Source organism: Gossypium hirsutum, chromosome D07 (genome assembly GCF_007990345.1).
Source record: "Gossypium hirsutum isolate 1008001.06 chromosome D07, Gossypium_hirsutum_v2.1, whole genome shotgun sequence".
NCBI lineage: Eukaryota > Viridiplantae > Streptophyta > Magnoliopsida > Malvales > Malvaceae > Gossypium > Gossypium hirsutum.
Window position 1 is genome coordinate 36,705,518 of NC_053443.1, and position 27,170 is coordinate 36,732,687.

General features: G+C 36.0%; 1 non-coding gene across 1 annotated transcript; it reads left to right on the forward strand.

The window, feature by feature from the left end:
• The first annotated feature begins 24,004 nt into the window (after positions 1-24,004).
• On the forward strand, positions 24,005-24,112 carry LOC121219699 (small nucleolar RNA R71). Its single transcript, XR_005916590.1, has one exon. It is a non-coding gene; the product is annotated as a small nucleolar RNA R71 (small nucleolar RNA).
• The last annotated feature ends 3,058 nt before the right edge of the window (positions 24,113-27,170 follow it).

The following is a 27,170-nucleotide window of genomic DNA, read 5'->3' on the forward strand; positions in this document are numbered from 1 at the left end:
AACTACCTCACAGTAGGATTGTCATGTGGACCTCACTAAGGAGATTTCCTGAAAGTAAGTAGAACTGTCTTCTAATTGTATGATAGTTGGATCGACCCTTGTTGTAGATATTATCATACGATATAGCAATAAGTTTTGTCTTCAAAGAGGAAAACTAGTTACAGCATGTTCCTCAGTGAGATTGTCACACGATGACTCATTTGTGGTGCATGATGCAATAGGTGTTGAGTTGATGGTTATACACTCAAGATCTTCTAGGTAAGTAACTTCCCATGAAGCTCTACCTAAGTTAGAATGATGGCCAGACGTTACACAATTATTAGTAAGTGTAAATGCATAAGCAATTAAGTTCATATATTAATTTTATGGAAATCCATGTTCTTACTAGTTGATCATGATCACCCTACGTTGACTTGATTCAATTGGTGTAGGAATTATCATTGCAACTGCTTACAAATGTTTGCAGGTTTAATGTAAGATGCATGCATCATCTTAATGCATATCGTAATGTTACAAAATGTTTTCAAATATTTTCTTATTACAAAGATATTAATGAATGAATATTTTATTTTTAGTTTAAAAAATAACACCTACTCCCCTATTAAACATACTCACTGAAAACAAACTAAATGGGAATAACTATAAGGAATGAAAAAGGAACCTGATGTTTGTCTTGAGCTATGAGAAACTTAAAACAATTCTTTAAAACAAATGCCCTCCAACCACTCAAGCTGAGACTAAAAAATGCTGGGAGAAGTTTGATGAGATAGTTGGTTGCTATATGCTGGCAAGCATGACCAACACCCTTTATAAGCAACTAGAGAGCTGCAAGACTGCAAAAGTGATTCTAGAAATACTAGAAGATATGTTCAAAGGCCAAGCTGCATTGGCTCAACAATTGGCTATTACTAGTTTGATTAATGCCTAGGAAAAGCCTGACACTCCAATCAAAGACCATATGATTACTCTTATGAGATACTTTGTCGAGGTTGTAGATAATAAGGCCAACTTGGACCAGAACACTCAAATTGAGATGGTGTTCAAGAGCTTGTCCAAGGAATTTTCAAGCTTCCGGACTGTGTATAACCTTGGGAATAAGTTCCTGATGCTAAAAAAACTCATGAAGGAGTTACAATATTATAAGTTGATGTTGAATGATAGTCAACTGAACCAAATAGTTAAAGCAAACATAGTTGTCGCTTCTTCCTCAAAAGGGAAGGGAAAGTGCGCTAAGAAAGGCAAGGCTAAGCTCTTTGGGCCACCACAAATGGAAAGGAAGAGAACCAAAGAGCCTAAAGACTTATTTAAGTCTAAATTCTTCTTCTACAGTAAGAAAGTGCACTTCAATGTGAAATTTAAAAAGAGGAAGGAATACCTTGCCGCTAAAGAAAAAGGTATAGAACTCTTTATGATAGAAGCTTGTTTAGTGAAGGATTCAATAGAACTCTAGGTTATTAATTCAGGACCCACTAATCACTTATGTGTTTCTCTACAGGGGTTTGAGGAGACGGAAGATGTTTGAGATAAAAGTCTATCATTGCAAACCATAAATGGTACAATTGTGGCATCTGAAGCACTAGGAGATGTACTTTTTATTTTGGTAATTTTAGGAAGATTATTTTCAGGGACGTTTTCTATGTACCAAGTTTGAAAAGAAACTTGGTTTCTATTGCAAGGTTATATAAAGAAAGCATGATCGTGACTTTTAATAATAATATTGAAATATTTAGAACTCGCAAACTTATTTGTAAAGGAGGGATATCAAATAATCTCTATTTGATCAAATCAAATATGCACACACTGCTTGAGACTAAAATATTAAATAAAAGACTTAAAAATTCTCTCTAATGAGTCGAACATTTGGTATTTGAAACTTGGTCATATTAACCAATAAAAAATCACTAAACTTGTGAAAGATGACACTTTAAGTTTGCTTAAAAATTTTGATCTTCCACAATGTGAATCTTGCTTGACAAATATAATGACTAAGTGAATTTTTAACGCAAACGAAACGAGGGCCGTAAAACTACTAGAACTTATGCACACTAACGTGTTTGGCCCTATGAGCATCAGTGTAAGAGGTGGTTATGAGTATTATGTAACATTTATTGATGATTATTCCTTTAACACCCTATACTCGATCCAATCCTCAAACTCGATCTATGGAACGCCACATTAGCCATCCAAGTGACTCTCCATTTAAACCCACTAGAATCACCAACATACCACAAGTTAAAACATAAAGCATGTATAGATTTAAGGAAAAAAAAGCTCGCAAACTCACTTCCCTTGCTTCCTAAAATATAATGGAAAATAACAAGCGAACCTACTTCACTTGCATGAACTTATCTTACTCTTTTCCTAAAGTCATGGATATTTGAAAAAAGAAAGAAATAAAGAACATGTGAGCTCTAAACTTTGCAAAATGATGTACCTTGAAGAACACAATTGTTCATGTATCTGACATAAGGGTTTGCATCCCTAAATAGTTCACACAATCTAAGACTCTCATGGAGTAAGTTTCTTTTAAACTGAGTAAGTCTTATAAACTACTCCTAAGTGTTTAGGTATTGCACACAAAGTTCGTAGGGTTTCATAGATATCAGTTGGCCAGTCGATGGGGTTCGCACTTGTACAATGTGCAACTCTATTAGTTCGCATCAATTTTGGCGAACACTACAAAATTTCTTTAGTTTTGAATAATTCATGTTATTGCTTATGGCAAACACGATGTTATAAATTACTTATTTATGAGTGAACTTGTAAATTTTAGAAAACATCAATCAAATTTTGACTATATTTATATAATTAAAATTCAAATGTGTTTATAAAACATTATCGGTTCTCAATTATAGACATAAAGAAAAACATGAGAAAACAAAAAATAACTAAGTCCTAAAAAAATCGGCAAAGTCAATAGAATTACATCACTAAGCCAAAATAGAATTTCGACATTTCCTTTGATCCAGAGTTCACTTGTACTACCTCTAAAACATTTATACTTCGTCTCGATCACCTGCCTCACCGTTGCTCACCTTGCGATCTAGCTATCTACAGTGCATGGAAAGGAGTGTGTGAGTTATTGTGAACTTAGTGAATATACATGAAAGAATAACCAAAAAGCACGCACAAAACATAAGTTAAATAAAAACTTGGAAAGGTCATAGAACTTACAAATTGGGTTCGCCCTACTTACTATCAGACAGCTTTAGTTTGTAAAACATGATATTTTGGAAAATATAAATTTATTCATATGTTCTTTACTATTGGACAAGTAGACCTCCTTATAATGCCTCAGAATGAATCAATGAGTATTAAAATATAATAAAGCTATGCACTTTCCAACACACGAAAATGTCCCATTGAGTGGAGCTTAGTTCGACACTCCCTTATCTCTTTGTCTTATCCTAGGACGTCTCACCCAAAACTCAAAATATAAAGGGGAGTACTCACAATCCTATGGCATGCCATTATATCAAACAACTCAGAAGTTTATCATCAAAATAATTACTTAAAACATAGAGCTCGCCAATTATGAGGAGCTCGTAGAGTACTATTCATGTTAAGCCTGCAATAAAGAGCTCGTATGCCACTGTTCATAAAAACACATATTTAACACTTTTTCAAAACAAATTTTAAAAAAGACTTCCTCTCGGAACTTAAGATAAAACCCTAAGCTCCTGGATAACAATATGGTTCACACATACAAGTGGCAATCCCTGAACACTCACCAATTGGTTAAACGCTTTTAAACAAGCTTCACCTTTCCCTTGTCATTCATTGTAGATGGTTCTGTCAGATCAAAATTTCACAAACATAAATGAGCCACTAAAAGACAAACCACATGAAAATTCATACATAAAGCAAGTGAACCTAGGTTTGCACATGCTTAGCTTCTGGCGAACCTAGTTTCATTTGTTGTGAACTCTCCAACCATCAACATAATAGAAAATAGAGTGTTACCTTAGATCCTAAAACTTGAGTTTTGGGTTCTTTAAAACTTGTGACAGAATAATCGATGAAGAATTTGAGGGAGCTTTGTTGTTTAATAGAATATGAAATTTGTAATAGAAATGGCTTAATTTATAGGCCCTCTGGCGATCCCTGCTTCGCCAAACCCATTAGCAATCATAATTCTCTGAATCTACTGACGAACACTAGCTCGGAAAACCTACTGGGGTAAACCATCCCCCCGGTCCTGTTGGAGTATACCTTCTCGCCAGACCTGCTGGTGTAAACTAGCTCAGCGAGCCTTCTGGCAAACTCCAGCTCGCCAAGTTTCTAACAAACACTAGCTTACCAAACCCACTGGCGATCATAGTTCACTAGGCTCAAACTTCTAGGCCTTATTTTGGGAAGTTAAAATTCTCCCCCTCTTACAAAATTTTGTCCTCAAAATTACCTTGAACAGGTTAGAACACTGGCGCTTCATTGCTTCCTCAGTTTCTCAAGTGGCTTCGTTGGTTTTATGGTTTTGCCACAACACTTTGACTAAAGGAACTCTCTTGGTTTGCAAAAATTTTTCCTCGCAGGCTATGGTTTCCACTGGTTCCTTCTCATAAGACCAAATAACACCTATATTTCCTCTGCTGACACAGCATGGAATGGGTCTGCATGGTACTTCCTTAGGATTGACACATGGAAAACATCATGGAATTGCTCAAGTTCAGGTGGAAACTTGAGTCGATAGGCCACTAGACCAATCCTTTCAACCATTTCATATGGACCTATGAAGCTTGGTCTTAGTTTCCCCTTTCACCCAAGCCTTAAGAATTTCTTCTACGGCGAGACCTTTGAGAGCACTTTCTCGCCTACTTGGTACTTAATATCTTGTTGTTTTAAGTTAGCATAAGACTTTTGTCTATTTGATGCAGTCTTTAGTCATTCGCATATCATCATCACCTTCTCTATTTCGCAAACTAACTCTGGTCCAAAAATTCACCATTCATCTAGTGTTGTCCCAACACAAGGGGTTCTACATTTTCTTCTATACAACGACTGAAAAGGTGCCATTTGGATGTATTCTCGGTAGCTATTTTTGCACACAAACTCTACTACAGGTAGATACCATTCCCAACTTCCTGCGAACTCAAATACACAACTTCGTAGCATGCCCTCTAGTACTTGCATCACCCTCTCTTATTGTCCATCTGTTTGTGGATGATAAGCAGTACTAAAGCTAAGTTTTGACCCCAAAGCTTATTGTAAACTTTTCCAGAATCTCGAAGTAAATCAAGGATCTTGTTTGAAAGTAATGAAAACTAGTACGCCATGGAGTCACACTATCTCTGCCAGGTTTTGCAACGTGTAGTTCGTATGAATACCAAGGAAGAGTGAACTCTTCGTGAGTCGATCCACTATCACTAAGATTGCATCTTTCTTTGTTGTAATCAAGCACAAGCCAGAAACAAATTCCATGGTGACTCTTTCCCACTTTCACTCTGGAATTTTGAGTGATTGAAGCAATTATTAGGGAAATTGGTGCTCTGCTTTCACCTTCTGACAAACTAGGCACTTCGCCACAAATTTAGTGACATCTCACTTCAAACTAGGCCACCAATACAGTTCGCGTAGGTCATAGTACATTTTTTTACTTCTTGTGTTCATAGCATAAGGGTTGTTGTGAGCTTCAATAAGGATCACATGTCATAACTCTTTATCATAGGGTACACCGAGTCTTCTAGGATAACAGAGTACCCTTTCTTCATTTAGTGCGAATCCCCCTGAACTCTTTGATCCACTTGGCAAACCCTCTTCACCAAGTCTTTGTCTGTGACTTGCTTCTATTTTATTTTTTGTGAGAGGGTTGGTTTCACTTGCAGTTCAGCAAGCAGTCCCCTATCACTTGTCACACTTACATGCACGAATAGAGCTCGCTACTCACTTATTGATTTTCTACTTTAGGCATCTACAACCACATTCGACTTTCTAGGGTGATATTCTATCACACAATCATAATCCTTCAACAGTTTGATCCACCTTATTTGTCGTAAGTTCAGTTCTTTCTGTTTGAGAACGTATTTCAGGCTTTTATGGTTCATGTTGATGGTACATTGCTCCCCATATAACCAGTGTCGCCAAATTTTGAGTGCGAACACCACCACTGCTGCTCACTCCAGATCATGGGTTGGGTAGTTTCACTTATGAGGCTTCAACTATCTTGAAGCATAAGGCAGCACCCTGCCTTCTTGCACCAGCACGCAACACATTCCCATGTTCGAAAGCGTCATTGTAAACTACAAAGTCCTTTCCCAATTCTGGTTGAATCAGTACAGGAGCTTTAGTAAGTATCACCTTAATTTTTTTTAAGCTCTTCTATCTTTCATCAGTCCACGCAAACTCCTCATCCTTTCGCAACAACTTTGTTAAGGGTGCTACAATGGTGGCGAACCCCTCAACAAATTCGGGGTAGTATCTTGCGAGCTCCAAAAAGTTTCACACTTTAGTAGCACTCTTTAGAAATCTCCATTCCAAAATTGCCACAATCATCTTTGGGTCTACGGGAACTCCCTCTACCGTAAACACATGACCTAACAATGCTACCTTATTAGGTCAAAACTCACACTTGCTAAGCTTCGCGAATAGTTGCTTCTCTCACAGAACCTGTAGCACAGTTTGCATGTGAGCATCATGCTTTTCTTCGATTTGTGAATACACCAGAATACCGTTTATGAATATGACCACACACTGGTCAAAATACTCATGGAACACTCAATTCATCAAGTTCATAAATGTAGCAGGTATATTTGTTAATCCAAAAGGCATGACCAGAAATTCATAATGTTTATACCTAGTTATAAATGTTGACTTTGCAACATCTACCTCATTTAACTTAAGCTAATATTATCCTGATCTTAAGTCTATTTTTGAGAATACTGTGGTGCCTCTCAGTTGGTCGAACAGGGTCATCGATTCGTGGTAATGGGTACTTTTTTTACTGTCAATTTGTTTAATTGTTTGTAGTTGATGCACATTATCGAGCTACCATCTTTCTTCTTCACGACCAGAACTAGTGAACCCCATGGTGACACACTTGGTCGAACAAATCCTCTGCTACGTAACTTTTTTGGTTGTATCTTATGTTCTTTAACCTCTTTTGGTGCCATGCGATAAGGTGTAAATGATACTGGCAAGCAACCAAGGTATAGTTCGATGTCGAAATCCTTTTCGCGATCTGGGGGTAGACCAGGTAGCTCGTTTGGAAACACGTTAGGAAAATCTTCTACAATGTGTATAACATAAACCCCTATTACTTTTTTCTATGAACCCCTCACATAAGAGAGGTAGGCTTCGCAACCTTTCTCCATCATCTTCTCTATTCTTATTGTTGAAACCATGTTGGATAGAAATTAGGTTTGTTGTCCAACTACAAAAATTTCCACCCTTTCATCACTTTTCAAGGTCACTCTTTTTTGCTCGAAACCCATCTTGGCTTTATGCTTAGTTAGAAAATCCATTCGTAAAATTATGTTGAACCCATAAAAGGGTAATTCCATCAAATCAATGAAGAAGACATGTCCTTAAATCATCAAGGGGCACCTACGATACATATAATTGACTAGCATGCTCTCACCAAACGAACTAGTAACAGTCTTACCTTTATCTATGACTTCTACTGGAATTCCCAACTCATATGTCAGCTCACTTAAAATGTACAAGTGTGTTGAACTAGAATCAATTAAAGAAAACAATGGTAGAGTTCGTAGAGTGAAGGTACCTGTGCTGGCGTCGGTCTAACCCCGATCCTATGGTTCTTTCATAGCATAACTCGTGCAAGCCCTCCAGTCTTAGCTTGAGTAGCAACAGTGTGAGCTAGAGTTCCTTGTCCAGTTTGCGTTATGTCACCTACTTCACCTTGACCTTCACTGCGAACTCCTGCTCATACTAGTGTGGGGGTCAAATTTTAAGCTTGTGTCCCATCTAATCATTCTAGGTAGTCCCTTATCATGTGTTCTTTGGACCCACACTTGAAACATCCTCCTTTCTTCTTGCAACATTCACCAAGATTCCTTCGTTCATAGTGTTCGTAAAGTGACCAATTTGTCATTTTGTGTGAACCTCCTTTTTCAGCCTAGGTGTTACTCTATGTCACGGATGGTCTAATCAGAAACTATGTTTCTGTCAAAGTTATGTGAGTTACGATCCATCTTATATGTTCGCCCAGACTGTCAAGACACCTATTTCCATAGCCTTATTTTAGCTCGCGAAACCTCTATTCTTCAATAACCTTTTCCTTATCGTCGTGTCATGGGGTACCAAATAAAGTTGAATGTCGCGATGCATCCCAAAACAAAACCTTTTGCAACGATCCCTTGCCTACGAAACCATCTCAGTTGTGTACTAGCTCAGTCGCACAAATTATGTTTCATACTCAGCCACAGAGAATTTAACTTGCACCAGATTAATGAATTCTCGATTGCAAGATTCCATATACTATTTGCCCATGAATTTCTTCTTAAACGTTTCAAGGAAGAAACCTCAAATTAATCAGTTTATCGTAGTTCCCTGGTTCATAGTGTTCCACCAGCGATGGGTTTTGTAAGTGAGTAATGACACAGTACATCCCAACCTTTCTTCCACAGTACAAGCCATTTGCTCAAGGATTTTTTCAACACCCTCAACCTAATACTCTGCCTTGGTTGGATTAGTTTCCCTCACACAACTAAATTCCTTACTACCTAGAGATTGCAGACACTAATGGAAATCGTCGACTAACTAGAGTACCATTATTACCAACGACACATTGGAAAGCCCCAATCATGGCTTGTACCAATGGCTCGACACTTTCATCTAGAAAATTTTCCTTACGAGGTTGCCTAGGCGATGTCATAGTCTTATCACCCTCCGAAGGGTTTGTAGTGCCATTAACATGGTTCACATTGTCACAAACTCACTTCGTTTGCTTCCTAATATGTAGCGGAAAATAACATGCGAACATAGTTTGCCTACATGAACTTGTCTTACTCTTTTCCTAAATTCATAAACATTTGAAAAAGAAAGAAATAAAGAATATGCAAACTATAAAATTTACAAAACAATGTACCTTTCAGAACACAATTGTTTGTCTATTCGACATAGGGGTTCGCACCCTTGAATAATTCGCACAATCTAATACTTTCACGGAGTAAGTTTCTTTTTAAGCTGAGTAAGTCTCGTGAACTACTCCTAAGTGTTCAGATATTGTGAACATAGTTCGAAGGTTTTCTTGTATATCAAAATTTATTAAAGGTTCACAGATACCAGTTCACCAATCAATGGCGTTTGCACTTTTACAGTTCACAACCTTATTACTTCACATCAATTTTGGCGAACTCTGTAAATTTTTGTCAGTTTTGAATACTTCTTGTCATTGCTTATCGAAAACACTATGTTATAAATTATTTATTTAAGAGTAAACTTGTAAATTTTAGAAAACATCAATCAAATTTGGACTATATTTATATATTTAAAATTCAGGTGTGTTTGTAAAACATTACCGGTTCGCAATTATACACTGACATGGCCACGCTCCATAGCTCAACCAACCTTAGCTCTGATCCTATTGAGCTCCCTAAAGGACCCATGACTCGAGCTCAAGCTAGGCACCTTAAAGAAGTTGTTTCAACTTTTTGTCTTCAACTTTGGAAGGAGATTCAGCTCATTGATGATGAAGACGCTCGAGCTAGCACATTAAAGAATCCTTGCACCTTAGTGCAAGCTGACTTTAGCTCCTTTCCAACTCTTCAAGTTTCATTCAGCTCCAGTCAGCTCACTTGAGCTTAATTCAGCTTGTTTAAGCTCAATTTAAATTACTTTCAACTCGTTTCTTCTATCATTTAAATAACTTAAGTATTAGCTTTAATTTATTCAATTTAATACAGCTCATGATAAAATTCCCTAGCTCAAATCAGCTCATTAATGGTTTCACATCTTTTGAGCTAGCTGAATTTAAATACTAGCTAGATCTTCATTTAAGTGTTTTTACTTTGCCATAGTATATTATTTAATGTATCTAGATGTTGTTTCATTAAGGACCAGCCAAATATTCCTTGGAAATTAATGTGTTCATGAATTATGTAGGTACAGTCGAATGTGAAGGTTCATTAAATGTGAGGTGCATGCACGACTAGATTCATCATAAAGATGATTCATGCATGACTACCTTCAACGCATGGTGTGCTGATCTTTAAACTCTCAAGCCAAGCATCCATTCGGCTAAAGAGTAGCTACTAAATAAATTCCCAAATTATATTCATGAAGGAGGCTTAATGGATGGTGCATGAACAGCTAGTTACATCGAATGGGTGAATGCATGAATGTCCAGTTTCATGAATCATTTGTTGACTATTTGGCTCCTTTAAGTGACTATTCAGTCAAGAAGCATCTATTGGAAGATTCATTCATACCCAAGCCAAATCTAGACATGGCCGTTTAGCTCCTTGCATCCAAATTCATCCAGCTGAATTTTCCCACATTAAAAGCTATCCATTGAAGAACTAATCGGTTGAACTTAAACATCACATTTAGTAACTTTTACCATAGCTGAATGCTTAGCTCTTAAGTCTTGTTGTCCATTCAGCTAGCCTTCTATAATGTTATAAATACTTAGCACATTTCTGTTGTAAATAACTTTTTCCAAATTATTAATCAAACTTTTGTTCCAGACATGGTCTTACATGAGACCTCTTTACCCAAATGTCATGACATTCGTATCCAATATCATCCTTATGTATCAACGGGACTTTTAAATTTTAATTCTCTATCATTTCATGCTTGAGTCATCATCAAATAAATTCATGGAATAAATATATAATTGCTGGAAAATAACAACATGAACAATAATTATTAAAATATTGTATTTATTTACCGTAAACTTACCTCGGTACCAATATAGCCCAATTCACCAACTTACTCTTCAACTTTATTCTTTCCTTTGTCTAACCTCGAGTTTCATTCTTCTTGATCTAAAATAGCAAATTTAACTCATTTAATACTCACATTTATCAAAACAGCCATCGACTCTAACTTTTTCAAAATTATGATTTTGCCCCTAAACTTTTGCATAATTACATTTTTTCCCCAAGGCTCGGAAATTAAACTCCATCCCTTATTCTTATGTTTTATGACATGCTGAACATTTTTCCCTTCTATGGAAACATCAAATTCCCACTCTAACATGTACTTAAGAACATTAGGTATTTTTACCGATTATGTCGTTTTACTCGTTTTCACTTAAAATCGCTTAGAAAAAGTTGTTTAACATAGTTTCTAGCTTCATATTCTATCATAAAACATCAAAATAAACACTTTTCACCTATGGGTATTTTTCCAAATATAAACCCTAGGTTAAATTATTGCTAGAATAAGCTAAATTAAGCTACCTGAACTCAAAAACGTAAAGAAAATTAAAAACGGGGCTTGGGATCACTTACTATGGAGCTTGAAAGCTTGTAAACCCTAACTATGGCTCCCCCCCTTGCTGATTTCGTCCTAATGAAGAAGATGATGAATTTTGCCATCTTTTTCCCTTTTAATTCTTTTTATTACTAGATTACCAAATTGCCCCTAACTTAAAAATTTTCTATTTCACCTATTTCTTGGCCATTTTTGTCTACCAAGTTACCAATGTTCTAATTACCATATAAGGACCTTCAATTTAAAGTTTCATAACAATTGGACACCTCTAACATGTAGAACTCAACGTTTGCACTTTTTACAATTTAGTCCTTTTGACTAAATTGAGTGCCCAAACGTCGAAATTTTCGAACAAAATTTTCACGAAATCATTTTGTGAAATCATAGACCATAAAAATATAAGAAAAATAAAATTTTCCTCATCGGATTTGTGTTCCCGAAACCACTGTTCCAATAATTTTAAATTTGGGCCATTACAACTCTCCCCCCTTTTTGGATTTTCGTCCTCGAAAATCTTACCAGTAAAGAGATTTAGGTATTGTTTCCTCATTGTCTCTTCCGGTTCCCATGTTGTTTCCTCAATCTCGTGCTTTTTCCATAACACTTTCACTAGATTTACCTTTTTGTTTCTAAGCTCCTTTGTTTCTCGTGCTAATATCTTAACCGGTTCTTCACTATAAGTCATATCGGGTTGAATCTCCACTTCTGTCGGAGTAATAACATGTGAAGGATCTGATCGATACCGTCGAAGCATAGATACATGAAAAACATTATGAATTCTATCGAGTTCTGGTGGTAAAGCCAATCGATAAGCAACCGGTCCAATTCTTTCTATGATTTCATATGGTCCGATAAATCTTGGACTCAATTTACCCTTTCGACCGAACCGAAGAACTTTCTTCCAAGGAGACACTTTTAAGAATACTTTATCACCCACCTGAAATTCAATCTCTTTTCATTTAAGATCGGCATATGACTTCTGACGATCGGAAGCTGCTTTTAGACTATCCTGAATCAACCTTACTTTTTCTTCTGCTTCCCGGATCAAATCAACCCTGTGTATCTTCTTTTCACTTAGCTCTGTCCAATATAATGGTGTTCTACATTTTATACCATACAAAGCTTCATATGGAGCCATTTTAATACTAGACTGATAACTGTTATTGTAAGCAAATTCAATCAAAGGTAGATACCTTTCCCAATTACCTTGAAACTCTAATACACAACATCGGAGCATATCTTCCAATACCTGAATTACACGCTCATATTGACCATCTGTCTGAGGATGAAATGCAGTACTAAAATGCAACTGAGTACCCAAAGCTTCTTGCAATTTGTCCCAGAAACGAGACGTAAATCGGGGATCTCTATCTGATATAATGGAGACTGGCACTCCATGTAGTCTAACAATCTCAGATATATACAATTCAGCCAATTTATCTAAAGAATAATCCATACATACCGGAATAAAGTGCGCGGACTTTGTCAATCGATCGACAATTACCCAAATGGCATCTTTCTTCTTTGGAGACATCGGTAACCCAGATACAAAATCCATAGTGACTCTTTCCCATTTCCATTCCGGTATAGTGATTGGTTGAAGTAACCCCGAAGGCACTTGATTTTCAGCTTTAACCTGTTGACATACCAAACACTTTGATACAAATTCAGAGATATCACGTTTCATACCTGGCCACCAATAGATCTTTTTCAAGTCATTATACATTTTATTACTCCCCGGATGTACAGACATAGTACTGCTGTGGGCCTCGTGTAGAATCTTCTGTATAAGCTCGGAATTCTTCGGTACACATACTCTGCCTTTGAATAATAAACAACCATCAGCCCCAGTCTGAAATTCTGAATCATTACCGGATTCACAATGTACCCGTTTAGCCTGTAACTTCTCATCATTTCTCTGAGCTTCACAAATTTGTTGACAAAATATCGATTTCGCTCTCATTTCAGCTATGATTGAACCATCATCAGCCAGTGACAACCGGGTATTCATAGCTCGTAAAGCAAACAGAGATTTTCGGCTCAAAGCATCAGCAGCAACATTAGCCTTACCCGGATGGTAATCAATAACCAAATCATAATCCTTTATCAATTCAAGCCATCTGCGTTGTCTCATATTCAAATCCTTCTGAGTCATCAAATACTTCAAACTTTTATGATCAGTATAAATATGACATTTCTCACCATATAAATAATGCCGCCATATTTTCAATGTGAATACAATAGCAGCTAATTCGAGATCATGTATCAGGTAATTTCTTTCATGTGGCTTAAGTTGTCTTGAAGCATAGGCTATTACTTTATCTTCTTGCATCAAGACACAACCCAAACCATTTAATGATCCATCACTATAAATAATAAATTTCTTACCCGATTTAGGCTGTACCAACACAGGTGCTTCCGTCAACAATTTCTTCAATCGGTCAAAACTTTGTTGACATTTTTCTGTCCATTCAAATTTAACATCTTTCTGTAATAAACAGGTCATCGGAGAAGCTATTATAGAAAACCCCTGTACAAATCTCCAAAAATATACAGCTAATCCCAAGAAACTTCTAACTTCAGATACATTCTTCGGTGGACTCCAATTGACAATGGCTAAAATTTTACTCGGATCTACCCTGATGCCTTCTGCAGATACAATATGCCCAAGAAAACCTACCTCTCGAAGCCAAAATTCACATTTACTGAATTTAGCATAAAGCTTCTTTTCACGCAGAATTTGCAACACTATTCTCAAATGTTCTGCATGATCATTTTCATCTCGAGAATAGACTAAAATATCATCAATGAAAACTACTACAAACCTATCCAAATATGGTCTGAATATCCGGTTCATCAAATCCATGAATACTACAGGTGCATTAGTCAACCCAAACGGCATAACCAGAAACTCATAATGCCCATACCTGGTTCTGAAAGCTGTCTTTGGCACATCTGACTCTTTTACCCGTAACTGATAATAACCCGATCGGAGATCAATCTTCGAAAATACTGTGGCACCTTTCAGCTAATCAAATAAGTCATCAATTTGAGGAAACGGATACTTATTCTTTATAGTTACCTTATTGAGCTGCCGATAGTCAATACACAATCTCAAAGACTCGTCTTTCTTTTTCACAAACAGAATCGGAGCACCCCAAGGTGAATGACTCAGACGAACAAAACCTCTGTCAACAAGTTCCTGTAACTGTGCCTTTAACTCTTTTAATTCTGTAGGAGCCATACGATACGAAGCTATGGAAATTGGGGCAGTTCCCAAAATCAGATCTATGGAAAATTCCACTTCTCTTTCCGGGGCAACCCTGGTAACTCCTCTGGAAACACATCAGAAAATTCACATACAACTGGCACTGCCTGTATCTTTGACTCAGATACCTTAATATCCAACACATACGCCAAATAAACATCATACCCTTTTCTGACACACCTCTGAGCAGTCATAACTGAAATCATATCGGATAATCCCTCTGTCTGATTAGATTTAACCCGAAGTAATTCTCCATTCTGGCACTTCAACACAACATATTTCTATTTACAGTTTACTACTGCATCATGCTGAGTTAACCAATCCATGCCCAATATTACATCAAACTAATCAAAAGGCAATAACATCAAGTCAACCGGGAAGCAAATATCTTTTACCATCAGTGGACAATTTTTACAAACTTTATCCACCATCACAAACTGGCCCAGGGGGTTTGAGACTTTAACCACAAATTCAGTAGGTTCAACAGATAAATTTTTAACAAATGCTAATTTTGTGCATATGTATGAATGTGTAGAGCCAGGATCAATTAATACAATAACAGTAGTATTATAGAGAGAAACTGTACCCGCAATTACATCAGGAGAGGACGCCTCTTCACAAGCTCGAATAGCATATGTTCTCGCGGGTGCTCTAACATCAGATCTAGCTGCTGAATCTCTGGATGCACCCCTACTACTCACTCCCAGTCCTGGGTTTCTCTGCGGTCTACCTCTGGTAGGAGCATTTCCTGATCTTGCACTCATTATTTCTTCCCTTTTTATTGTTTCAGGACAATCCCGAACAAAGTGATCTGGTGCTCCACATCTAAAACAAACATTTTCACCTGCTCTACACTCTCATGGGTGGCGTCTCCCACATTGAGGACATTCCGGCCTAGGAGGTCGAGTACTGCCTGTACTTGCAATTGTAGTGGTTTGAGCTCTAAAACCCTCGAATCTTCTACTTCTGCTTCGGCCAGAATATCTATCTGGAAAATGTGATCCGCTAGAGAGCTCCCTAGATCTCTTAGACGTAGACTGAAATGATTTACTCATTTGCCTCTTCTTTGTATCCTGCGTTCCGGCTTCAGCTTTGCTCTTCTCTTTTTCTTTTAACAAGTCTTCTACTTTACAAGCTCTTTCTACCAGAACAACAAACTCTCTGATTTCCAATACACCCACTGATAGTCGGATATCATCATTAAGCCCATCTTCAAATCTCTTGCACATGTTGGCTTCGGTGGATACAAATTCCCGGGCATACTTACTAAGTCTGACAAATTCGCGTTCATACTCAGTCACGGACATCTTACCTTGTTTTAGCTCAAGAAACTCCTTCATTTTCTGATCTATAAATCTCTGGCTGATGTACTTCTTTCGGAACTCCTCCTGAAAGAAATCCCAGGTCACCCTCTCACTCGGTACTACTGACACGAGGGTCTTCCACCAATGGTAAGCTGAATCTCTGAGAAGTGAGACCACACACTTCATACATTCTTCCGGTGTACAAGATAATTCTTCAAAAACCCTGATAGTATTCTCAAGCCAGAATTCTGCTTTTTCTGCATCATCATCTTTCGTAGCCCAAAATTCTTCAGCCCCTTGCTTCCTAATCTTATCAACAGGTGGTCTCTCCCTGATGACTATACCTGCAGCTGGGGAAGCTACATGGGGAACCTGTGAATCTTGAGGGGGTGGAGGTCTTACAACCGGATTCGTACGAACGAACTCAGTAAACCAATCATTCATGGCTTGGAAGAAGGCTTCTCTAGCTCCTCCTCCCTGTCTAACTGATGCAGGTCTTTCACTAACATTAACATCTAGTGGCGCCATCCCTTCTGCGAAAGCAGGCGCATTACTCTCTACTTCATCAGCACTAGCTCGTTCAGGATCCATAACTATAAAAGAAAACATTTTAAAATCGTCAGGAGTCGTCACACTATCAAAATATATAAGTATGACATGTATAGGTAGACTTTTATTCATAATGCATATTTCCGAAAACCGACTAAACCTGCTCTGATACCAAAATTGTAACACCCCTTACCCGATACCATTGTCGGAATCGAGCACGAGACATTACTTAGCTTATCTTACTAATTCGGAGTATAAAAACTTAGTTTGAAAATTTATTTCACTATTTATAGCAAACCTGTCCAATGGCGCAACAGTTACAAAATTAAGTATCACTCGAGCTACGGAACTCGAAATTTAATTCCGTAAATTTTACCTAAAACTAGACTCATATTTATACTTACCATAATTTTTTTAGAATTTTTGGTTTAGCCAATTAGTACAGTTTATTAGTTAAAGTCTCCCCTGTTTCACCACCTGCTTGTCCTACCCTCTTGTCACCAAACATAAGTTTTCTCGCTGTAGGATTTTCATATGAAGTTATTACTTGTTTTTACAGAAAATAGACTCAATAAGGAATCTATACATATAAACTAAAACTTATAACTATTTTTTTACAATGTTTAATGATTTTCTAAACTCAAAATAGGGGACACCAAAAACTGTTCTGACTCTGTCTCACCAAAATTCACATAAATTAAAATATAAAACTACTTTTGTTACACCGTTATTTTTACATGAAAATAGACTCAACAAGATTTATTTCCATATATCATTCACCCTCTAATTCATTTTATACCATCCTAGGTGATTTTTCAAAGTCACGTCACTGTGCTGCCTGAATTCTGTTTCTTTGCAAAATTTTACCCCTTTCATGATTTCCATGCATAATATATCACTTAGACTCTTATAACCACAAACACTTTCATACTTAACCATTTTAATAACCATTCAACATAAAATACTTACACCTCATTCTTTAGCAAAATCATAATTACAAGCATACAAAATAACTAAATCCCTATACATGCCATAACTCAAACATGTTTCATCATAAAATACCGAGTAGTTTTTCTTGATAGTGTGGACGATCTCCGACTTCTTTAGGATCCTTGAAGTAGCCTTGCAATATTATAAGAGAAAGAGAAATAAAAGACGTAAGCATAAAGCTTAGTAAGTTTACTAGAAAATAAATAACAATATTTAACACAAATAATTAAACTCAAGTGTCTATATCTCTATTTTACTCTTTAGTTAATCTCATACTAGTTCTCTTGCTTGATTACTTAATATACTTATGTTCATAACTTACTCTTCTCTTGCTGCATCGTTGAACATCAAATGTTAATATAATAAATTCTTAACTCCTATAACTCACCTGAGCTTGCCATTTCTTATCTTTAACTGAACTTTCATGTACCTAATTTGTTTACTAGCCCGTTGAACCACATTGGAATAATAAGGATACTCGGGTATCTTCTGATCATAACATGCCAAAGCCATGTCCCAGACATGGTCTTACATGGGATGTACTCATGTCAGTGCCCATGCCATGTCCCAGACATGGTCTTATATGTGTCCTCTCATCTCGGTGCCCATGCCATGTCCCTGACATGGTCTTACAGGGGACCTATCATCTCGGTGCCAATGTCATGTCCCAAACATGGTCTTACATGGGACATCTCATCTCGGTGCCAATGTCATGTCCCAGACATGGTCTTACATGATACCTCTTTACCCAAATGTCATGACATTCGTATCCAGTATCATCCTTATGTATCAACGGGACTTTTAAATTTTAATTCTCTATCATTTCATGCTTGAGTCATCATCAAATAAATTCATGAAATAAATATATAATTGCTGGAAAATAACAACATGAATAATAATTATTAAAATATTGTATTTATTTACCGTAAACTTACCTCGGTACCAATATAGCCCAATTCACCAACTTAGTCTTCAATTTTATTCTTTCCTTTGTCTAACCTCGAGTTTCGTTCTTCTTGATCTAAAATAGCAAATTTAACTCGTTTAATACTCACATTTATCAAAACAGCCCTCGACTCTAACTTTTTTAAAATTATGATTTTGCCCCTAAACTTTTGCATAATTACATTTTTGCCCCAAGGCTCGGAAATTAAACTTCATCCCTTATTCTTATGTTTTATGACATGCTGAACATTTTTCCCTTCTATGGCAACATCAAATTCCCACTCTAACATGTACTTAAGAACATTAGGTATTTTTACCGATTATGTCGTTTTACTCGTTTTCACTTAAAATCGCTTAGAAAAAGTTGTTTAACATAATTTCTAGATTCATATTCTATCATAAAACCTCAAAATAAACACTTTTCACCTATGGGTATTTTTCCAAATATAAACCCTAGGTTAAATTATTGCTAGAATAAGCTAAATTAAGCTACCGGGATCTCAAAAACGTAAAGAACATTAAAAACGGGGCTTGGGATCACTTACTATGGAGCTTGGAAGCTTGAAAACCCTAACTATGGCTCCCCCCTTGCTGATTTCGTCCTAATGAAGAAGATGGTGATTTTTTCCATCTTTTTCCCTTTTAATTCTTTTTATTACTAGATTACCAAATTGCCCCTAACTTAAAAATTTTCTATTTCACCTATTTCATGTTCATTTTTGTCTACCAAGTTACCAATGGTCTAATTACCATATAAGGACCTTCAATTTAAAGTTTCATAACAATTGGACACCTCTAACATGTAGAACTCAACTTTCGTACTTTTTACAATTTAGTCCTTTTTACTAAATTGAGTACCCAAACGTCGAAATTTTCGAACGAAATTTTCACGAAATCATTTTGTGAAATCATAGACCGTAAAAATATAAGAAAAATAAAATTTTCCTCATCGGATTTGTGGTCCCGAAACCACTGTTCCAATAATCTTAAATTTGGGCCATTACAATCTAGCTTGAATTTAATTCGCGTTAGATTGATTGCATTTTTGTTTGTTAAAATTATTGAAATTGTGTTTATGTTGTTATAGGCCTCGGTAAGATGCTTGATTAAGTAAAATCATGACTAAGTTATTCTTACATTACAATTGTTAGGTAACTAATGAATTAATTATTTAAACGGATTGAAATTGTAATTAATGGACACAGTACTTAATTAGTGCATGTTTAATCATCTAAGGTAGCTGAGGGTTAGATTAGCAACGGTATCCAAAAATACATTTGTCTTGCATAACATGCAAGATTATTATGATTAAACTGTTTCAAGGTAAGGATACGTTGTTTCCTCACATAGTCTTTTATGTGCTTATTAAATCGAGTTAATTGTTTGAATTGACATAGGGATATGCACAAGAGATTATTTTGATTTAATAAGTAAGTATGTGCAATAACATATTTGCCTATTAAGATTTGTTTAATCGGTTGAATTGACATAGGGATATAGTCAAGAGATAAATGGATTTTGGTAGGTGAGTATGTTCATAAGTTATCAAATTACTGAGTTGTCGTGAACTTATTCGCAACAATATAAACAAGAGTTTAATAATTCTAAGTTAAGAAATGTAATTAATCTAACACAATTATGTCATCTTGATTAAAATCGTAGTTTGAAATCATGCATTTGAGATTTATTTATTTAGTTCACTCAGCTTAAAATCTTAGTTTTTTAATCACCCTCTTCAAACAAAATATATTTCTTCACCAAAGTGTTTTAAATAGCATTCATAAATAATTATTTTCACAGTCCCTGTGGGTACGATAACTCGACATTTACTTGTCACTTTATTACTTGTTGCGATTGTGTACACTTGCACATTTCCGTCGTTCCAGTCATACTGCATCATTTCAATAATCATGGACTTTACCGAGTATTTCTTTTTAATTCGAACATCCCATACTTTTGCAAATATAATTACATGTTCGTATATACCTTTATCAATTGGTATATTTAACCTTTTTTCGTATTTACAGCTTAATAAAATGAACTAATTAGTCTATCTATAAACAACATAAATTATTCAATTTTAGGCTAAATTTACAATTTAAATAAACAACCTAGGTATATGCTCATAATGAATCACTTGTATTTCTACAAGCTCAAGCACATAGAAAACATGCAATTAAAAATTAAAAATGAAAGAATGAAAACAAAGTAACATAACAAAAAAAATTAGAAAATTTTTGAAGTCACCCGCACACTTTATTCGGCACATTGTCCCTAATGTGCAATAAAAAATATAAAGAAAAGAGGTTACCCGATTGGCGTGATTGTTGCAATACAATTAGTGGAACTGTTCCCCTCTTTCGGTTTTAGCTCTATATTGTTGTGCCCTCAAAAATTGTGAGGTTCCTACAAAGAAAAATTAGAAACACACAAATATATAAAGAAAATACTAAATACTAGCTAATTAAAACTAAATAAACAACTAAAAACCATCCCAAATAAAATTAGAGTACAAAGTCTCAAATATAAAAATAAAAATGTTCAGAATTAGTCGGATTCAGATTCTGACTCCTTTACTAGCTTCCAAATTCTCCTTTTCTTTTCCTTTGCCTGATTGCCCTTATTGTTGTTCATCAGTATCAATGTCTGCTTGTTTTGCTACCTTGTTGTCGATTCCACCAAGTCAGTATCTCGAGTAATATTGTTTTGCATGGTGGTATGCCTATCTTTCAATGTTGACCTCTTAACTGCACTCCTCATTTGGTTTGTTGCATTCCTTTTTGTAGTTGTGGTTTGAATGGTTGCGGGTATAGTGCCATCCACGGAGGTGTTTGTATGCCATACATTTAAGCATAGTGTTTCGCAATTGGCCTGATGTAGGCAATACCTTGCATCATACATTCAAGATGTGCTCAAATGTCACCCTCCCTTGATGTAGTTTGATCTTCGTTCTTATTGATATCTTGCACTTGATTTGTGGGCTTGACATTCTTTGAGAAGTTTCCACTTGGAGGTGGTTGTGGCCATTGGAAATCTTTAATCTCATATTTCTTCGTTGTTTGGGTTGTCGATTTCCCACGTTATTGATTGAATGCCATTTGATATTCCAAGTATTGTTGTATTTTCACAATTTTTTCTTCCAATATATGCTTCTTTGGTTGTGCGACGATACTTCTTACTTGTAATGTCTTCATGTTTGGTTTGAATGGCTCAGAGTTTTCTTCTGTACTCCGCCTTGCTGCCATTTAGTGTTATTTCGTAAATAACTAATTTATTCTATGCTTGGGAGGGGAAGACGACTATACTTGAGCGAATATTTGAGGTTGTTGGCTTCAAAGGTGTTGGTTGTTGATAAGGATATTATATAAAGGCATTCTAGGCCTTGACTTGCCATGTGAACTTGGGGAATATCTTTGAAGATCACGTCAAATCAAAGTTAGAAAGTATTTGAAAATGGCTTGTGTGTCACGCCATAGAGAGGGATGGCGCGATACGAAACTAATTTTTCCTATGTTCTAACATCCATCCAAGGTGTGTCTCGCTATGGCATTTTTATGTGGTGACATCGCTTAGATTTGGCCCCCTCCATGACTTGTAAAAGGTCATCAGTTGCTCATTCATTCACCCTACTAACGTATAGCTTCTTCGTTGTACTCAGAAACCTATTTCCTACTAATTCTAGCACAAAATAAAAAGTATAATTTCTAAATCTAATAATTCAAAAAAAATGAGTATATAATATTTACAAATTAATTAAGTTCGATGGTTAATAATCTATGTCATGCTACCGAAGGCATTTCCTTGAACTTTACCATCAACTTCATTCGTCACTCTCGACCATCGTTACTCTTCATATTGATTCCACTCCTTCTGAGATCTCACCATTTATCCATTTTTTTCGTAATCTAGTTTCCTGCACCAACACAATTAAAGGGATACCCTCAATCGAGGCTATTAAGGTTTAAATTAAGTAAGGCGTAACACTCCTCCCTAGCTAATCCTTCACCTTAGGAATCACAGACGCATTTGAACACTTCTATTTCTTCACCGATTTTTATGATTAACTCGTTCTGCTTGAGATTAATTGTCGATTTAGGAGTGGCCAGAAATGGCCTACCTAATAGAATAGAGATTTCTCGATCTTCCTCAAAGTCAAGGACTACAAAGTTAATAGGGATTATGAATCCCCGTACCTTGACCAACACATCCTCGAGTACACATTTTGGGTGCACCATGGATCTATCGGCAAGTTGTAGTATTATCGAGATTTTTTAGATCCCCGAGTCTGATTTTCTTATAGATTGATAGGGCATCAACTTTATGATATCCCCTAAATCGCAAAAGGCTTTGCTAAAATATCAATCCCCTATCTCTGTTTGGATTGTAAAGCTACTTGTATCTTTTAACTTCGGGGGTATCTTCTTCGCAATTAGCACGCTACATGAGGCATAAATGTTAATGTGCTTGCCCTTTTTCATTTTCTTATGTTGTTTTACAATTTTCTTTGAATACTTGGCATATTTAGAGATTTTCTCGATCAATTCTAATAATAGTAAATTGACATTGAGGGATTTAAACAAATTAAGAAAATTTCTAAAATCTACCTCGTCCCTATTTTATTTGTCCTCCAATCTTGTCGAGAATGGTACCTTCGTTGTGCTCGAGTTTGACATAACTGGCTCAGACACTGATTTAATTACCTCCTCGATTTGCTCATGGTGTTTGGCTTCTTCCTACTCCTACATGGGTTTGTCGACCTTTTTGGGAAGCTCCTCATCTTCATGGATGGGTGTGGTTGATGGCTTCAATGCCTTGCCCAATCACAATGCGATCGCCCTGACATGCCCCTTCCCATCTCTCTGAGGGTTGTTCTCCATATTACTAGAGAGATGTTGACCATTTGTTTTTGAAACATTGTCATCAATTGACTCATTTGGTCACAGAGGCTATCTATTCGTGATTCGAGTCGCCTGCATGTCTCTTGGACTTGTCGAATGTCCATCTTCATTGTTTGCATCTCCCCCTCTAATTGATCAAATATTTGACCATATACAGCATAGTTGTTCCTCGTGGTTCATTGTTGAATTGGTATAGTTTGATAAGGAGGGTTTTGTCGGGTTTGTGCTTGGTTTGCACCTCATTGATTACCTCCCTAGTTAAGGTTCGGATAATCCCTCCAACAAGGATTATAGGTATTTGAATAGGGATCTCTACCCCTATTAACTATGTAACTCGCCCCTCCCGGTTGGTTTTCAGAATGTGGCTCCACCTTCGTCGGCTTGACAGACGTCTCCAAATGGTTAAGCTTTTCAAGAATTTATTGGAATCGATCATCATCATTATATTCATTCACTGCTTTCAACATTGGAGGTTTCGATTTGTACATAAATCAGTCATTGGGCCACATGTACGGGTTCATGACAATGTCTTCAATGATTTTGTAGGCTCGTTCGTACGTGTGGAACATGAAAGATTTGTCGGATGCTCCGTCTAAGCTGCAATTGATGTGTTTGTCCACACCATTATAAAAAATTGTATTTTGATCCACACTTGCAGTCCATGGTGTGGGCACTTCCTTAGCATAGTCTTGAAACGTTCTCACGCCTTGTACAAGGACTCACCTTCATGGTGTTTAATGTTGGCGATTTCTCGCCTACGGAATGGTATGACTAATTAGGAAAAATTTATGGAGAAATGTTTTTTGCTAGATCATTCAATGTGGTGATGGAACTTGGTTCTAATGATTCTAACCAATCAATCGCGTTATCGCACAATGAGAATGGGAATAACCGAAGACACAGAGCATCGTCTCATACTCCGTTATACTTGAAGGAGTTGCAGATTTGTAGGAACCGCTTCAAGTGTTGGTTCAAGTCTTTCACCAATTTTCGTTTTACTTTCAATGTGTTTTGCATCATCTAAATCGTAGTCGTTTTTAGTTTGAAATTATTGGCGTTAATCACCGGCATTCTATGCTACCTCGCACAGCGTCTAGTGCAGGTAGGACATACTCGCACAACATATGCTGACCCATTAGGACTTCTTCCTGAATGTTTCCTTATCGCTTATATGGATCTTCTAATAATGGATTTTCATAGGGTAAACTAATTATCGTAGGTGGATTAGTATTCATTGTTGGACGGTTGCATCTGAGTAGTTGCTCCAAATCTAGGTATGGCTCGATTGAAGTGCTAGAGTTTCAGGCCATAAACGACTTGAAAAGAGAATAAAAAAACAAAAATTACATATCGTATCTTAGGTCTTAACTTTCTTACTTATCTTATTAATTCTAAAAAAATATTTTCACGATTTATAGACGAAACCTTCTCGACAACAGCGCCAACAACTTGATCTCCTATAAAAAAGTTATCATTTATAGTAAAATATAACACCAAAAATATATAAAAATTAAAAAGGTGGTGTCTGCAAGTCCACTGGTCAAATTTTAGTGTAGTTAGTACAACAAAATACTTGGAAGTATTCCGAGGATCATACCTAAAAGAGGATGGAATAAATTATGAAAACCTTTTCACAACTATAAGCCTAAGAAGTAGTAATTAATTCCTAATAAACCTTAAAATAGATTAATGAGATAAATAAAATAAAATAAATAAATAAGAAAAATAAACAAATAATAAAAATCAATAAACTAATCAGGAAGATTAACTCGCTTCAAGGTTTGTAACTAACTTTGGGTTAGGGTTTTAGGGTGGATTAGGTATTGATTAACCAATTATTACCTCCTGGCCTCTAATTATCTAATTGATTTGTTGACACTCGCTTATCTCCTGACCTCACTTTCTCAACCAAGATAAATTATGATACTTGGTTTAACTTATCTCCCTATCTCATCTAGCCTATGATAATTTCCTAAATTCTATTGGTTTAAGAACACGTAATCTATACGAACTAATCCTTTCGAGAAAACCCTAAATCCTTCATTAATCAATTCCCCATCCACCCGTTAATCTCCCCTAAAGGATTTATCCACTCATGTTATTCATATTCTCTATCTTAATTGAACAAGTCATGTGAAGAACACGATTGATTCGGAAGAGAAAATATGATTTGATTAATCGTAGATTTGATATTGAATAGAGAATGGAGTAGCAAATCGATTGATTGAAATAAAGAAATAAATTGAATGCAAAAATAAATAAACTGAAATATATTGATAAAATAAATAAAGTCTTAGATCAAAACTTATTCCAAGAGGAAAAACAAATAGTTATTGAAAAGCCGAAAGAAAATTAATCTACTCCTACTCCTAAACTAGGGCTTTTAAGTGCGTTTATGACGACTTAGTTATATCAAACCCCTAATTTCTTATTTATAAAAGTGTTGGTAACCCAAATAAGGCCTTCGGCACATCCAAGGTCTTCGTACAAATTTGATTGCACGGATCAAAATTGCCTTAATATTCTTAGGCATCACGTCGACTTGTGTCATGCCACACTATATCTATGGCGTAGCATGACATGCAAATCTTGCCTTGTGTCATTAGTTTTTTGCATTGATGGCTTGAGAAACTTGTGCATCACTCGTCCCTTACTTCCACGTGAATTGGGCCTTTAATTCTTCATCCTACACACTCAATGACACATATTTGTACTGCCTAAGGCTCGTGTCGGCCTATTGGGTCACAACATTTATAAAATGTGTTAAAAACACTTATTTTATTAATATTTAATCCTAAGTCCTAAATACTGGAAATGTAATATAAAATCATAAATTTCATAGAAAATAAGCTCCTTAAGTGTGGAATTGACCCAAATTAACTAATACATTTGACGACAGGTCAACCATCTATCAAGTCCAATTGGGAGATGTTTTGTCTTGAACATTATAACAGACTACTCCCAGAAGATAGATACATAGATGTGATTGACTGGACTGAATATACATCAGACTTGACCCAAGAAAAATAGATACCGAATCTGTTAATGGATTTATTCACTTGTGACGTTTATAGTGTGGCATACCTAAATTCTGAGTGCATGATAGACTATGTATGTAACAACCCGTTTTTAGTGAACTCGAAACAGTTTTCGGGACCACAAAACTAACATGAAAATATTTATTTTAATATTATTTAATTTCTATAGCATGCTAGTATTACCATATGAAAATTTCGTTAAGAAATTTTATCATTTGCATGCTTAATTTGATAAAAATGACTAAATCGCATTAAGTGAAAAAGTTGAGTTCTAGTAGTTAAAGGTATTAAATGGCTATAGAACCTTAAATTATGAGTCCTTATGTGGTAATTAAACCATTAATGAAGATATTGGATGTACATGGCTTGGTAATAATGAAATTATGAATTTTTTTAAGGACAAAATGGTAATTTAGTAAATAACGATAAATAAAATAAAACAAAATCAAGTTATCATCTTTTTACTCTTTCTTCAACTGAAAATTTAAATAAAAAGAATCCATGGAAGCTTGCTAGGTTCGACCATGGAGTTTCTGTGTGCATGGTATGCATTTGTCTCTTTTTTAATGATTTCTATGTTTTCGGGATCGTTGTAGCTCAATCTAGCTAGCCCGGGGACTAATTTGCAAAAATGTTAAAATATTAGGGTTTTTCCAGGAATGAATATAGGGTTTTATGTTTTATGGAAGAAAATGGTTAGTTGTTGATAGGTAAACAACTTTTGTTAAGTGATTTTGGATGAAATTGTTAATTAAGGATTCAATTCAAAAATAGAAATTATACA